The sequence below is a fragment of the Pinus tabuliformis genome, chromosome 3_1, assembly GCF_031772625.1.
Source record: "Pinus tabuliformis cultivar Carrire ecotype Pingquan chromosome 3_1, CPIR1, whole genome shotgun sequence".
Taxonomy (NCBI): Eukaryota; Viridiplantae; Streptophyta; class Pinopsida; order Pinales; family Pinaceae; genus Pinus; species Pinus tabuliformis.
Window position 1 is genome coordinate 932,427,764 of NC_142301.1, and position 14,742 is coordinate 932,442,505.

The 14,742-nt window shown below is 37.3% G+C and overlaps 1 pseudogene; it reads right to left on the reverse strand.

The window, feature by feature from the left end:
* The window catches only part of LOC149190822 (zinc finger CCCH domain-containing protein 49-like), a 241,782-nt pseudogene that overhangs the window by 212,328 nt on the left and 14,712 nt on the right, over positions 1 to 14,742 (reverse strand).

Sequence of the window (14,742 nt, forward strand, 5' to 3'; positions counted from 1 at the left end):
TTAGTATAGTGATATAAATTTAATGCTTACTAAACATTGATAGGTATCAAACCATGATATGTATCAAAACACCTACTTTACGGTACATCTCACATTGAAAAGATTAAAATAATAATAATAACAATAACAATTAATTGAACTATAATTTTATTTTAAGTTATAATTATTGTCATTACATTTAGTTCAATCTTGATTCATCTTAACTCTAGATCTACCAAGAATAGGGGTGAATATCCATTGTTAAGAATCTTGTTTATGTGCGGATTAATTAAATTTAAAAATGGTTAGTCAATATTTATTTTAATTTATATGGTAAAATAGATCTTAATTTATAAATATTATTTATATGTTGTCAACAGTTGCACATGGAAGCCATGAATTGGCAAACAACACTAGAAGAGCTCACAGGTGTGGATCACCAGGAGCTCCTACAAGCAAATACGCCGCTTAGGCTTCACATTAAACTCCCATAATAAATAGATACACTTAGTTAGGGATAGTAAATCAAATCCCTGAATGATAGGAACTGAATGTCCAAGAAAAGCACAATCATAACTACGTAACAATAATTACCTAATCTCCATTAATTCTAACACTCCCCCTTAATGGAGAAAGGGTTCTTAAACACACCTAACATGTCCCTAAACAAATCAAACTTCAGTCTTCCTAGAGGCTTAGTAAATATATCAGCCATATTATCACAAGAATTACAATATTCAACACAAATCTCTTTGGACTGCACCTTCTCCTTGACAAAATGAAATTGAGTGTCTATGTGCTTAGTGTTTTTATGAAACACAGGATTGTAGGCCAGTTTGATGGAACTTTGATTATCGCAATTGATAACCGTAGCTTCTGTTTGTTCTTCTCCTGCATCTTGGAGAAGTCTGCGCAACCAAACTGCCTCACATGTTGCTGCACACATAGCTTGATATTCTGCTTCTGCTGAGGATAAGGCTATAGTATGTTGCTTCTTGCTGCACCAAGAGATGACCCTAAACACAATGCTGAAGGCGTAACCTGTAATTGATCTTCTATCATCTAAATTTCCCGCCCAATCAGAGTCTGTATAACCTGTCAAACTAACATCAAATGAGTCAGAATACAAAATACCAAAGTCTGAAGTTCCTTGCAGATACCTCAGCACTCCTTTTGCTGCAATCCAATGGTTCTCATGAGGTCGAGTCATGAACTGACTCAAAACACTCACTGCATAAGCTAGATCTGGTCTCGTCGTAGTCAAATAGATAAGACTACCAACCAACTGTCTGTACAATGTTGCATCTGCATATTTCGAACCACCATCCACCTGAAGTTTGTTATTCTGCTGTAAAGGCACAAATGCAGCCTTGCACTCATCCATTTTAAATTTAGTCAACAAACTCTTAGCATACTTACCCTAGGACAAGAAAGTTTGGTTTGAATCTCTCCAAACTTCTAGACCCAAATAGTAATGCATTTCTCCAAGGTCCTTCATCTCAAATTTCTGTGATAACTGCTGCTTGATTTCTTCAATGAGATTGTCTGCACTCCCTGTCATGATCAGATCATCTACATATAAAGAAATCAACACTATATGTCCCTCATCATTAAACACAGTATACCAATTGGGATCATTTTTGCTCCGTTTATAACCATGCATGAGGAAAAATGAATCAATTTTTTCGTACCAAGATCTAGGAGCTTGCTTTAAACCATATAAAGCTTTCTTTAATCTGCATACTAAATTCTCTTCTCCCTTCTTAACGAACCCCTCAGATTGCACTAAGTATACTTCTTCTTTTAAATCTCCATTTAAGAAAGCATATTTAACATCTAATTGATGTATTTTCCAATGATGCTTAGTGGCTAAAGCAATAATTAGTCTAATGGTATTTAGTTTTGCAACAGGGGCAAATGTTTCCTCAAAATCAATACCTTCTTTCTAGGAATACCCCTTTGCAACCAACCTTGCTTTATGCTTATCAATAGACCCATCTACTTTAAATTTCAATTCAAATAACCATCTGCAACCTATGGGTTGTTCACCATGAGGAAGCTTTACTAGATCCCAAGTATTGTTCTTAATAATAGATTCATATTCCTCCTTCATTGCTTCCTTCCATTCAGAACTCTTACTAGCTTCATAAAAATTAGAAGGTTCTGCAATGTTTAACATACCATTCATGAGTGCACAATCCCTATATCGAGCTCGTAACGGTTTCGATCTGCTAGATCTCCTGAGCGGTGGGGGTTCAACTATTCTGCTGTGTTCTTCTCTTTATGGACTGAACTCGATTTCTTCCTCTTTATCCTGCTGCTGCTGCTGCTGTTGTTGTTCCTGTTGTTGTTACTGTTGTTGTTGCTGCTACTGTTGCTGTTGTGGTTGCTGTTGTTGATTGATCCATGTTTCAATATCCTCATCTGAAAGTAAGGGTACATGCCATTCTTCATTTTTTTGAACAGGATTTCCATCATCAACCTGTTCATGGAATACTACGTCTCTACTAACAAACACCTTGTGAGTAGAAGGATCAAACATTTTATAAGCCTTATACTCACTGCAGTATCCAATGAAGGTACATTTAATGGTCTTTGAATCTAACTTCTTCCTGTTCTCTTTGGGAACATGCGCAAAAGCTTTACAACCAAATACTCTAAGGTTACTTACTACAGGCTTGAAGCCAAACAATGCTTCAAAAGGAGTTTTATAATCAAGACTTTTAGTGGGACTCCTATTCTTCAAATACACTATAGTATTAACAGCTTCTGCCCAAAAACCATTAGTTAGATTCTTACCTTTCAACATACTGCGAGCACACTCCACCAGTGTTCTGGCTTTCCTCTCAACTACTCCATTCTGCCAAGGAGTGTAAGGTGTTGTAAACTGCTGCTGTATCCCATGCTCTTTGCAGTATTTGATGAAAACCCCTTTCTTGAATTCTCCACCTTGATCTGATCGAAGAATCCTGATGAACTTTCCCGTCTGCTTCTCAATCATGTTTCTGAATTGCTTGAAATACTCAAAATCATGACTCTTCTGTTTAAGAAAATATACCCATTTGAATCTTGTACAATCATCAACAAAGATTAAAAAGTAGTAGGCCCCACCTAACGATCTTGTCTGCATAGGGCCACATAAATCAGTGTGTACAAGTTCAAGTATATCCCTCTGTTTCCTATCTTTAATAGCAAGAAATTCATCTCTATGTTGTTTACCAAATGCACATGCTTCACAATCAATATGCAAATTTTTCAAAACAGGAAGACCATCTACCATACCTTTGTTCTGCAACAAAAGAAGGTCACTGAAATTGATGTGCCCAAGTCGCTGATGCCACAAATTTTCAGCAGACTTATCTGATGACATCAATGCTTGTTGTGGTGTACTTTTCACATCCAGTTTGTAGAGTCCTCCTATGCGAATACCTGTAGCAATAGGCTTCATCTGGTCAAACAAGTCGTTAATAATACAATGAGATTTAAAACATTCTACCTTGAGACCCTGATCTGTAATCTTTGATACAGAAATCAGGTTCTTCTTAATACCAAGAACATACCACACATCAGATATATTCCAGATCTTTCCATGAGGCAGAGTAACAAGAACATCTCCATGTCCCTTGATCTCATACCCTCTATTATCTCCAAGGCATACTTTTACTCCAGTGTTGGATTTTCTAAAATTTTTGAACCATTGTTTTTCACCTGTCATATGTGAGGAGGCTCCAAAATCTACGAACCAAATATCTGATTCATCCTCCTCAGTAGCTAAAGCAGTCTCAACCTCAGCCATAAACAATCTGACATCCTGATTCTGATCTGCATCTGCATTAGCCAAATGACCTACATGTCTTCTTTGCTTGTACCTCTCCCCATCTGCCTTTTTCTTATGGCAAAATTTAGCAATATGGCCTATCTTACCACAATAAAAGCATTTAGGAGCATAATCATGTTTATGTGAGGTCATACCTTGTGGTGTCCTTTTTCTTGATGCGTTGCCTCTCTCATGATCAGCCACTAGTTTCCCCTTTGGCTTGAACTTTGTCATCAATGCAAGATCTAAATTTTGAGGTTTGAGAGACAACCTCCTTTCCTCTTCTTATAGAAAAATCCCAGTGAGCTCTTCAAAGCCTGGAGGCTTTTCTCTTGCATTCAATCCAGTTATAAACATATGATAATCATCCGTCATGCCGTTCATGGTAATTTTCACCAGATCATCATTTGCCATGGTCTGATCGATATTAATTAGTTTATATTTAACTTCCTTTATCCGGAATATGAATGAAGAAACAGACTCATTATCCTCCAACTTGATTGAGAGAATCTTCTTCCTGAGGTACAAGGTTCGATTGGTGTTCTTGATCTCATACATCTCTTTGACAATTGTCCAAATGTCAATCACTGTCTTGCAATCCCAAATGTGAAGGATGATGCAATCCTTGACTAATAACTTAAGTAGCACCTTTGCCTTCATCTCCCTTTTCTCCTAGCCTTGAATTGTTGTATTCGATCCACTGGCTGCAGTAGTCGGCTTGACTTCATCACCGGTGGCAATGTGTTATGAAACCAGCTCACAAAAAGATAGAAAAGAGAGATCCACGCCTTAGAATTCAGCCTCTTCGAGGGGGCAACCTCCTTTACATTACATAAATGAACAATTCTTGGATGATTCAAATAACAAAACCTTCTTTCTATATATAGGAGTCTATGGAGTCACAATATAATCCAGCCGACCTAACAATAATAATATAAAGCCAAAAAAATAACAATAGAGGGATTCTATGGGCACATTAATAACAATATGGGGGTAATGGGGGCACAACAATATAAATAAGGGGTATAACTACAATAGTAATGGGGTAATCACTAGTATTATAGGGACCCAACATGCCCCTCTCCTTCAAAAAGTGTTGTCCTCAACGCTTGAGTAGTTTAGGATACTTCTGCATAAAATTCTCATCCTCCCATGTGGAATCTTCAGCGGACAAGTTCTTCCACTTGATAAGGTACTCTGAAATTGATCGATTTCGTAGCTGTCGAGTTCTTGTTTCTATAACTGCTTCCGGTTCCAATATAATTTTTCCTTCTTCGTCAAGTTCTGGCAATATTGTTTGAACTGGGATCTTTTCGCCTATAACCTTCTTTAAGCATGAAACATGGAAAACTGGGTGCAATCAAGAAGCTGCAGGAAGCTTCAATTTGTATGCCATAGTACCAATCTTTTGCAACACCTTGTACGGACCATAATACTTTGGTGATATTTTATTATCCTTCTTAGCTTGCTTGATGGACATTTGCTTATATGGTTGCAGCCGTAGGAATACCCAATCACCTACATCAAAACTTCTTTCACTGCGATGCTGATCTGCCTGTTGTTTCATTCTATTCTGTGCCAACACGAGGTTATCCTTTAAGAGTTGGAGGACTTGTTGTTGATGTTCGATGTGATGTTCCACTGCCTGAACCTTAGAATTTTCTCTTAAATATGATGTGATGGATGGTGGTTGATACCCATAAAGTGCCATAAATGGGGTCATTTTTGTTGTTGTATGAAAGGAAGTGTTATACCACCATTCAGCCAGAGGCAACCATTTGACCCATTGTGTCTGTTTATCAGATACAAAGCAACAAAGATATCCTTCCAAACATTTGTTTACTATCTCAGTTTGCCCATCAGATTGAGGATGATAAGATGAGCTATGAGCTAACTAAGTACCAAGACAAGAAAATAATTGTGTCCAAAAATTTCCAGTGAAAATGGGATCTCTGTCACTTACAATAATCTTTGGGTTTCCATGTAGCTTTTGAATTGTTTCCATAAATGCAGTAGAAACTGTATTGGCTTTAAATGGATGTGATAATGCACAAAAGTGTGCATACTTGGTAAGTCTATCAACTACCACCATGATGACACTCTTTCCCTCAGACTTGGGTAAACCTGTGATAAAATCCATTGATACCTCCTCCCAACGTTGGCTTGGAATGGATAAAGGTTGTAATAGACCCGGTGTCTTAATTGTTTCAACTTTATTTTGTTGGCAAACCAAACATTCTGCCACAAACTTTTGAATATCTGATTTAAGGCCATCCCAAAAAAATTCCTTCTTAACCCTGTGGTAAGTTTTTAAAAATCCTGAGTGCCCTCCTAAGGGAGAAGTGTGCAATTCCATAAGAATCTTTTGTTTTAGCTGGGAATTCTTACAGAGGTATAAGCGATCTTTGTACCATAACGAATCATTTTTCCAGCTAAATGTATCAGACGTACTGGAATCTTGTTGTAGCTTTCGAATAAGTGCCCACACTTCTTCGTCATTCTTCCATTCCTCCCTTGCTTCATTTATCCAATCTGGTTGGATGATAGAAATAGCGCACAACAATGCTTCCACATCCTCATCCTTCCTTGAGAGTGCATCTGCCACCACATTTTGCTTCCCTTTTTTGTAGATGATTTCAAAGTCATAACCCAACATCTTTGTGACCCACTTTTGTTGCTCTTCAGAGGATAATCTTTGTTCTAAAAAGTATTTAAGGCTATCATGATCTTTTTTTACCTTGAAGTGTCTTCCCATTAGGTAGGGTCGCCATTTCTTAAGTGCATGGAGTATTGCCAACATTTCCTTCTCATAAATAGCTTTTCTTAGAAACTTTCCCTTGATTGGACGACTTTCAAAAGCAATGGGTCTTTCATCTTGCATTAGAACATCACCAATTCCATTTCCTGAAGCATCACATTCCACAATAAAGGTTTTTGTGAAGTCCGGTGTAGCTAAGACCGGTGCTTGGCACATTGCCTCTTTAAGATGTTCAAAGGCCTTTGTTGCTTCCGGAGTCCATGAAAATGCATCTCTCTTCAATAATGTCGTTAGAGGTGCTGCTATTCTCCCGTAATTCTTAACAAACTTGCGATAATACCCTGTCAACCCAAGAAATCTGCGCAAATGCTTTATGGATGTGGGGATTTTCCACTCCTTAATGGCTTTAATTTTGGTAGGGTCTACCTTAACTCCTTCATGAGATATGATATGACCCAAATATTCCACCTCCTAGACTCCAAAGAAACATTTGGATCTTTTGGCATATAATTGTTTCTCTTCCAATAGTTGTAGCACCTTGTCAACATGTTCAACATGATCCTTCCAAGACTTGCTGTAGATAAGTATAACATCAAAAAATACTAACACAAATTTTCTAAGGAATGGTTTGAAAATTGAATTCATCAAACCTTGAAATGTTGAAGGTGCATTGGTAACGCCAAAAGGCATGACCAAAAATTCATAATGACCCTCATGAGTTCTAAATGCCGTTTTCGGAATGTCTTCAATCTTCATTCTGATTTGATGATATCCTGAACAAAGATCCAACTTGGTGAAGTAAATTGATCCATGCAATTCATCAATAACAGGAATGGGGAACTTATCTTTAATAGTGAGCTTGTTGAGCTCCCTATAATCCGGACACATGCACCATGATCCATCCTTCTTGTGCACCAATACTACTGGAGCAGAGAAAGAACTTTGACTCGGTTGAATTATACCAGCCTCTAGCATTTCTACAACCATACGTTCAATTTCACTTTTTTGGACATAGGGATATCTGTACGGCCTGATGTTTGGAGGAACACTTCCTAGAATCAGATGAATAGCATGATCATGATCACGCATAGGTGGGAGACCTTTGGGAGTCTCAAATACCTTGGAATGATTGTCCAGGACTTTTTGGAGATCTGGAGAAATAGATGATTCTAATGTGGAAACATCTAGCGAACATAATTGTGCAATTACACCCCTTTGCTCCTTTTTTAGAAGCTTTGTCATACCATTAGAGCTGATTATCTTTCCTGGTTTCCCTGCAATACCCCTTAATTCAACTTCCTTTCTTCCACAGAAAATTTCATGAAAAGTTCTTGAAAATTAAAAGCTATTGTACCCAAGGATTGTAGCCATTGGACTCCTAGTACAACATCAGCACCTCCCATTGGAATGGAAAGCATTGGGCTAGTCAATACATATTCTCCCATGGATAGCTTGATATTATGGCACTTTCCAGAGCAATTTATTGTTCCTCCATTTGCAATCATCACTTGACACTCTGGTGCTGGATATAGGAAGCAATTCAATTCTTTTGCTACCCTACAATGAATAAAATTGTGGGTGCTTCCTGGATCAATCAACACTATCACCTTTTTCTTCTTGATTTTTCCTTCTATTTTGATGGTTTGAGGAGTGTTAATTCCCGCCAATGCATTACAAGATATGGTTGGATTTATTTGTTCTTCATCTAGGCTTTGTTCCTGGAGTATATCTTCTTCTTTTGACCTTTCTTGCTCCTTTTCTTCTTCCTCTTCACATGAGTCATGCTAGAGCTTTCAGGTTCCTTACTAGGTGTTTGCATTTTCTTTCCTCGGGGCATCAGTTACCAATAATAATGCTTTACTAGGCCCTTTGAATTCCTTCAAACCAAGCTTATGCAAAAATAAAAAGTAAAAACTACACACCTTTTTTTTACTTTGTAGAAGCCTGATATTGAATCTGATGTACCTCTGTAATTTCGAATCATCCAGTTCTGAAATTGTGACCTGTAGTAGCCTTCTGTGTCCTCTTTCCAATGCCACTAGTCTGAACCAAATTGGATTCTCCAAGAAAGAGTTATACACAATCTCCCGCAGTGACCTGATTATAGACGGGTTCAATAGAGCGAACTTGTATGAAGTGCCACGTGTCACTGTTTCAACCTTTGACTCTGAAAAATATATAAAAGAAAACTACAGTCCATCCTCTTTCTGTACCTTCTTATGAAATTTCAATCCGATGCTCAGAAAGAAAGTTATGATGATTTTCCCCAGGTCACCTGTTTTGAGTGTAATTCAGGAGTCTGCAAAAAGACCAACTTCCTGAGATCATATCTCTGAAAATATCGCGCGAAAAGCTCTGAAATTCGGACCCAAGGTTCAGCGCAATTTCTTCTCAAATGGGGTTTTTTTGCAACTTCTGAAACGTCACAGAAAAAACGTTATAGCGAAAATGCCACGATGACCTGTTTGGAGCAGCGAAACCCTAGAATCCAAAGCTCTAATACCAAATGTTATGAAACCAGCTCACAAAAAGATAGAAAAGAGAGATCCACGCCTTAGAATTCAGCCTCTTCGAAGGGGAAACCTCCTTTACATTACATAAATGAACAATTCTTGGATGATTCAAATAACAAAACCTCCTTTCTATATATAGGAGTCTATGGAGTCACAATATAATCCAACCGACCTAACAATAATAATATAAAGCCACAAAAATAACAATAGAGGGATTCTATGGGCACATTAATAACAATATGGGGGTAATGGGGGCACAACAATATAAATAAGGGGTATAACTACAATAGTAATGGGGTAATCACTAGTATTATAAGGACCCAACACAATGCCATAGGCATTTTGTCCCTCAAGCAGAGTCTCGAGCTTAAATTTCCAATTTGTGTAATTGGAACCATCAAGCTTCTTACTCTCATTGAGATAAGCTTCAACGATTTGATTATTCATCTTGAATGAATAAAATCTTCAACAATTGAAGCAACCCTCAAATGTTATGTTAGGCCCCTATATTACTAGTGATTCCCCCATTACTATTGTCATTGTATCCCTTTTTGTTATTATTGTGCCCCTATTGTCTCCATATTGTTATTAGTATGCCCCATAGAAACCCACTATTGTTATTTTTGTGCCCTTATGTTATTACTGTTATGTCGACTTGATTATATTATGACCCCTTAGACTCCTATATATAGAAGGGAGGTTTAGTCATTTGAGACATCCAAGAATTATTCATTTGTATAATTTAAAGGAGGTTGACCCCTTGAATAGGCTGAATTCTAAGGCGTTGATCTATCTTTTTATCTTTTTGTGAGCTAGTTTCCTAACATTTGGTATCAGAGCTTTGCATTCTAGGGTTTCGCTGCTCCAAATAGGTCATCGTGGAATTTTCGCTATAACATTTTTTCTACGACGTTTCAGAAGCGAAAAAAAAAACCCATTTGAGACAAAATCACACTGAAACTTGGGTCCAAATTACAGAGCTTGTCTCGCTATATTTGCGGAGATATGATCTGAGGAATGTAGGGTTTTTGCAAGCTCCAAAAATTAAACTAAAATAGGTCATCATGGGATTTTCACTATAACTCTTTCGCTACGAAGTTTCAGAAGCTAAAACAAAAACCCATTTGAGAATAAATTGTTTTGAACCTCGGTTCCGAATTTCAGATCCTGTCTCACTATATGTTCAGAGATATAGTCTAAGGAAGTTAGGGTTTTTGCAGACCCCCGAATTACATTCCAAATAGGTCACCTAGGGAAAATCACCATAAATTTGGTTTTGAGCATCCTATTGAAATTTCATAAGAATTTTCAGAAATAGGATGGCCTGTAGTTTTCTGTGTATCAGTTTCAGGTACTAAGGTCGAAACAGTGACACGTGGCATGTCGTACAAGTTCACTCTACTGAAATAGTTTATAATCAGGTCACCATGGGAGATTTGTTATAACTCTTCCTTGGATAATCCAATCTTGATCAGACTTGCGAGGTTAGAAAGAGGACTCGAAGGGCTACCACAAGACAAAATTTCAGATATTCGAGATCCGCACTTACAGAGATACAACAGATTCAATATCGAGATCTTACAAAGTGAAAAAAAAGGTGTGTAGTTTTTAAATTTTGCATAAGATTGGTTTGAAAAATTAGTTTGAAGGAATTCAAAGGGAATAGTGAAGAATTATTAGCACTAATTAATGCCCTGAAGAAATAAAATGGAAACACCTAGTAAGCAACCTGAAAGCTCTAGCATGACTCATGAAGAAGAGGAAGAAATGCAACATGATATATCAAAATTACAAGACCAAGTACAACAAATTTCATTCTCACTAAAGGTAAACGAAGCCAAGATGAATGGCGTGGAAACTAATATGAATGGCATGCACGTTAATATGGAAGCTAAGATGGATGGCATGGAAGCTAAGATGAATGGCATGGACACTAAGATGAATGGCATGGACGATAAGATGGAAGAATTAAAGATAAATTTGAATAAGTTGCTACAAGAAATGGTCATTAATAGTGAAAGGGTAGCAAAGGAAACTCGTGATGAGGAAAAAAGATATGTTAATCATGATTTCATAGACTCTAATGTTGGATTGAAGACCCTCCTATTCCAAAAATTGATATGAGAAATTTTTATGGCAAGGATCCCAGAACATGGATACTACAGATGGAGCAATTTTTCAATCTCCATAATGTGCAAAACACACAAAAGGTACATATTGCAACTTTATATTTGGAACCAAATCAGTTTGTATGGTATCGATGGCTTTTCTCTTGTAAACAAATTGTCACTTGGGCAATTTTTACGAAAGAAATGATAGCACATTATGAGGATACAAAAAGAAACACCTTTTTTAGCCAATTGATAAATCTCAAACAAAAGGGTTCAATGATGGAGCACATTGAGGACTTCCAAAAATTGAACATAAGGGTAAAAGATATTCCAGAGGAACATAGGATTGATGTGTTCATAGGGACTTTAAAGGATAATATCCAACATGAGGTTCGCCTTTGGGAACCCGATTCATTGGAGAATGCATCCAGGTTAGTAAGAAAAATGGAAAGAAAAATTATGGCAACCAGGAAGCCTACCACGCACAACTATAAAGATGGAAGTGTTGTTGCCCCTAGCCTTCCACAACTTACAAGGTTGACACCACAACAATTGGAAGAAAAAAGAGCAAAAGGGCTTTGTTACAATTGTGATAGTAAGTACACTAAAGGTCATAAGTGTGCTGAGAAAAAATGATTCTACATAGATTGTGAAGAGGAGAAAGAAAAGGAACAAGAAATGTCAAAAGAAGAGGATATGCTGCACGAAAAAACCCTAGATAAAGAAGAAATGAATCTAACCATATCTTGTAATGCATTGGCTGGAATTACCACTCCTCAAACTATCAAGATAGATGGACATATCAAGAAGAAAAAGGTAATAGTGTTGATTGATTTGGGAAGTACCCATAATTTTGTCCATTGTAAGATAGCAAAGGAATTGAATTGCTTCCTATATCCAGCACCAGAGTGTCAAGTGATGCTTGCAAGTGGAGGAACCATAAATTTCTCTGGAAAGTGCCATAATATCAAGCTATCCATGGGAGAATATGTATTGAATAGCCCAATGCTTTCCATTCCAATGGGTGGTGCTGATGTTGTACTAGGAGTCCAATGGCTACAATCCTTGGGTATAATAGCTTTTAATTTTCAAGAACATTTCATGAAATTTTGTGTGGAAGGAAAGGAAGTTGAATTAAGGGGTATTACAGGGAAACCAAGAAAGATAATCAGCTCTAACGGTATGACAATGCTTCTAAATAAGGAACAACGAGGTGTAATTGCACAATTATGTTGGCTAGAGGTTCCCACATCGAAATCATCTATTTCTCCAAATCTCCAAAAAGTCTTGGACAATCATTCCAAGGTATTTGAGACTCCCAAAGTTCTCCCACCTATTCGTGATCATGATCATTCTATTCATTTGATTCCAGGAAGTGTTCCTCCAAACATCAAGCCGCACAGATATCCCTATGCCCAAAAGAGTGAAATTGAACGTATGGTTGTAGAAATGCTAGAGGCTGGTATATATCAACCTAGTCAATGTTCTTTTTCTGCTCCAGTAGTATTAGTGCACAAGAAGGATGGATCATGGTGCATGTGTCCGGATTATAGGGAGCTCAACAAGCTCACTATTAAAGATAAATTTCCCATTCCTTTCATTGATGAATTGTTGGATGAATTGCATGGATCAGTTTACTTCACCAAGTTGGATCTCCATTCAGGATATCATCAAATTAGAATAAAGACTGAAGACATTCCGAAAACAACATTTATAACTCATGAGGGTCATTATGAATTTTTGGTCATGCCTTTTGGCCTTACCAATGCACCTTCTACATTTCAAGGTTTGATGAATTCCATTTTCAAACCCACCCTTAGAAAATTTGTGCTAGTATTTTTTGATCATATACTAATCTACAGCAAGTCTTGGAAGGATCATGTTGAGCGGGTTGACAGGGTGCTCAAACTATTGGAGGAGAAACAATTATATGCAAAAAGCTCCAAATGTTTCTTTGGAGTACAAGAGTTGGAATATCTGGGGCATATTGTATCTCATGAAGGTGTTAAGGTAGACCATAGCAGAATTAAAGCCATTATGGAATGGAAAATCCCCACATCCATAAAGCATCTGCGAGGATTTCTCAGGTTGACAGGGTATTATCACAAGTTTGTTAAGAATTATGGGAGAATAGCAAAACCTCTAACAACATTATTGAAGAAAGATGCATTTTCGTGGACTCCAGAAGCAACAAAAGCCTTCAAGCATATTAAAGAGGAAATGCTCCAAGCACCACTCTTAGTTATGTTGGACTTCACAAAAACCTTTATTGTGGAATGTGATGCTTCAGGAAATAGAATTGGTGCAGTTTTAATGCAAGATGAAAGACCCATTACTTTCGAAAGTCATCTAATCAAGGGAAAGTATGTACACAAAGCTATTTATGAGAAGGAAATGTTGGCAATACTACATGCACTTAAGAAATGGCGACCCTACCTAATGGGAAGACACTTCAAGGTAAAAACGGATCACGATAGTCTTAAATACTTTTATAACAAAGATTATCCTCTGAAGAGCAACAAAAATGGGTCACAAAGATGTTGGGTTATGACTTTGAAATCATCTACAAAAAAGGGAAGCAAAATGTTGTGGCTAATGCACTCTCAAGAAAGGATGAGGATGTGGAAGCATTGTAGTGCGCCATTTTTATTATCCAACCAAATTGGATAAACGAAGCAAGGGAGGAATGGAAGAATGATGAAGAAGTGTGGGCACTCTTTCGAAAGATACAACAAGATCCCAGTACATCTGATACATTTAGCTGGAAAAATGATTCATTATGGTACAAAGTTTGCTTATACCTATGTAAGAATTCCCAACTCAAACAAAAGATTCTTATGGAATTGCACACTTCTCCCTTAGGAGGGCACTCAGGATTTTTTAAAACTTACCGTAGGGTTAAGAAGGAAATTTTTTGGGATGGCCTTAAATCAGATATTCAAAATTTTGTGGCAGAATGTTTAGTTTGCCAACAAAATAAAGTTGAAAAAATTAAGACCCCAGGTTTATTACAACTTTTATCCATTCCAAGCCAATGTTGGGAGGAGGTTTCAATGGATTTTATCACAGGTTTACCCAAGTCCGAGGGAAAGAGTGTCATCATGGTGGTAGTTGACAGACTTACCAAGTATGCACACTTTTGTGCATTATCACATCCATTTAAAGCCAGTAAAGTTTCTACTACATTTATGGAAACAATTCAAAAGCTACATGGAAACCCAAAGATTATTGTAAGCAACAGAGATCCCATTTTCACTGGAAATTTTTGGACAGAATTATTTTCTTGTCTCGATACTTAGTTAGCTCATAGCTCATCTTATCATCCTCAATCTGATGGGCAAACGGAGATAGTAAACAAATGTTTATAAGGATATCTTCGTTGCTTTGTATATAATAAACAGACACAATGGGTCAAATGGTTGCCTCTGGTTGAATGGTGGTATAACACTTCCTGCCATACTGCAGCAAAACAGACCCCATTTATGGCACTTAATGGATATCATCCACCATCCATCACATCATATTTAAGAGAAAATTCTAAGGTTGAAGCAGTGGAACATCACA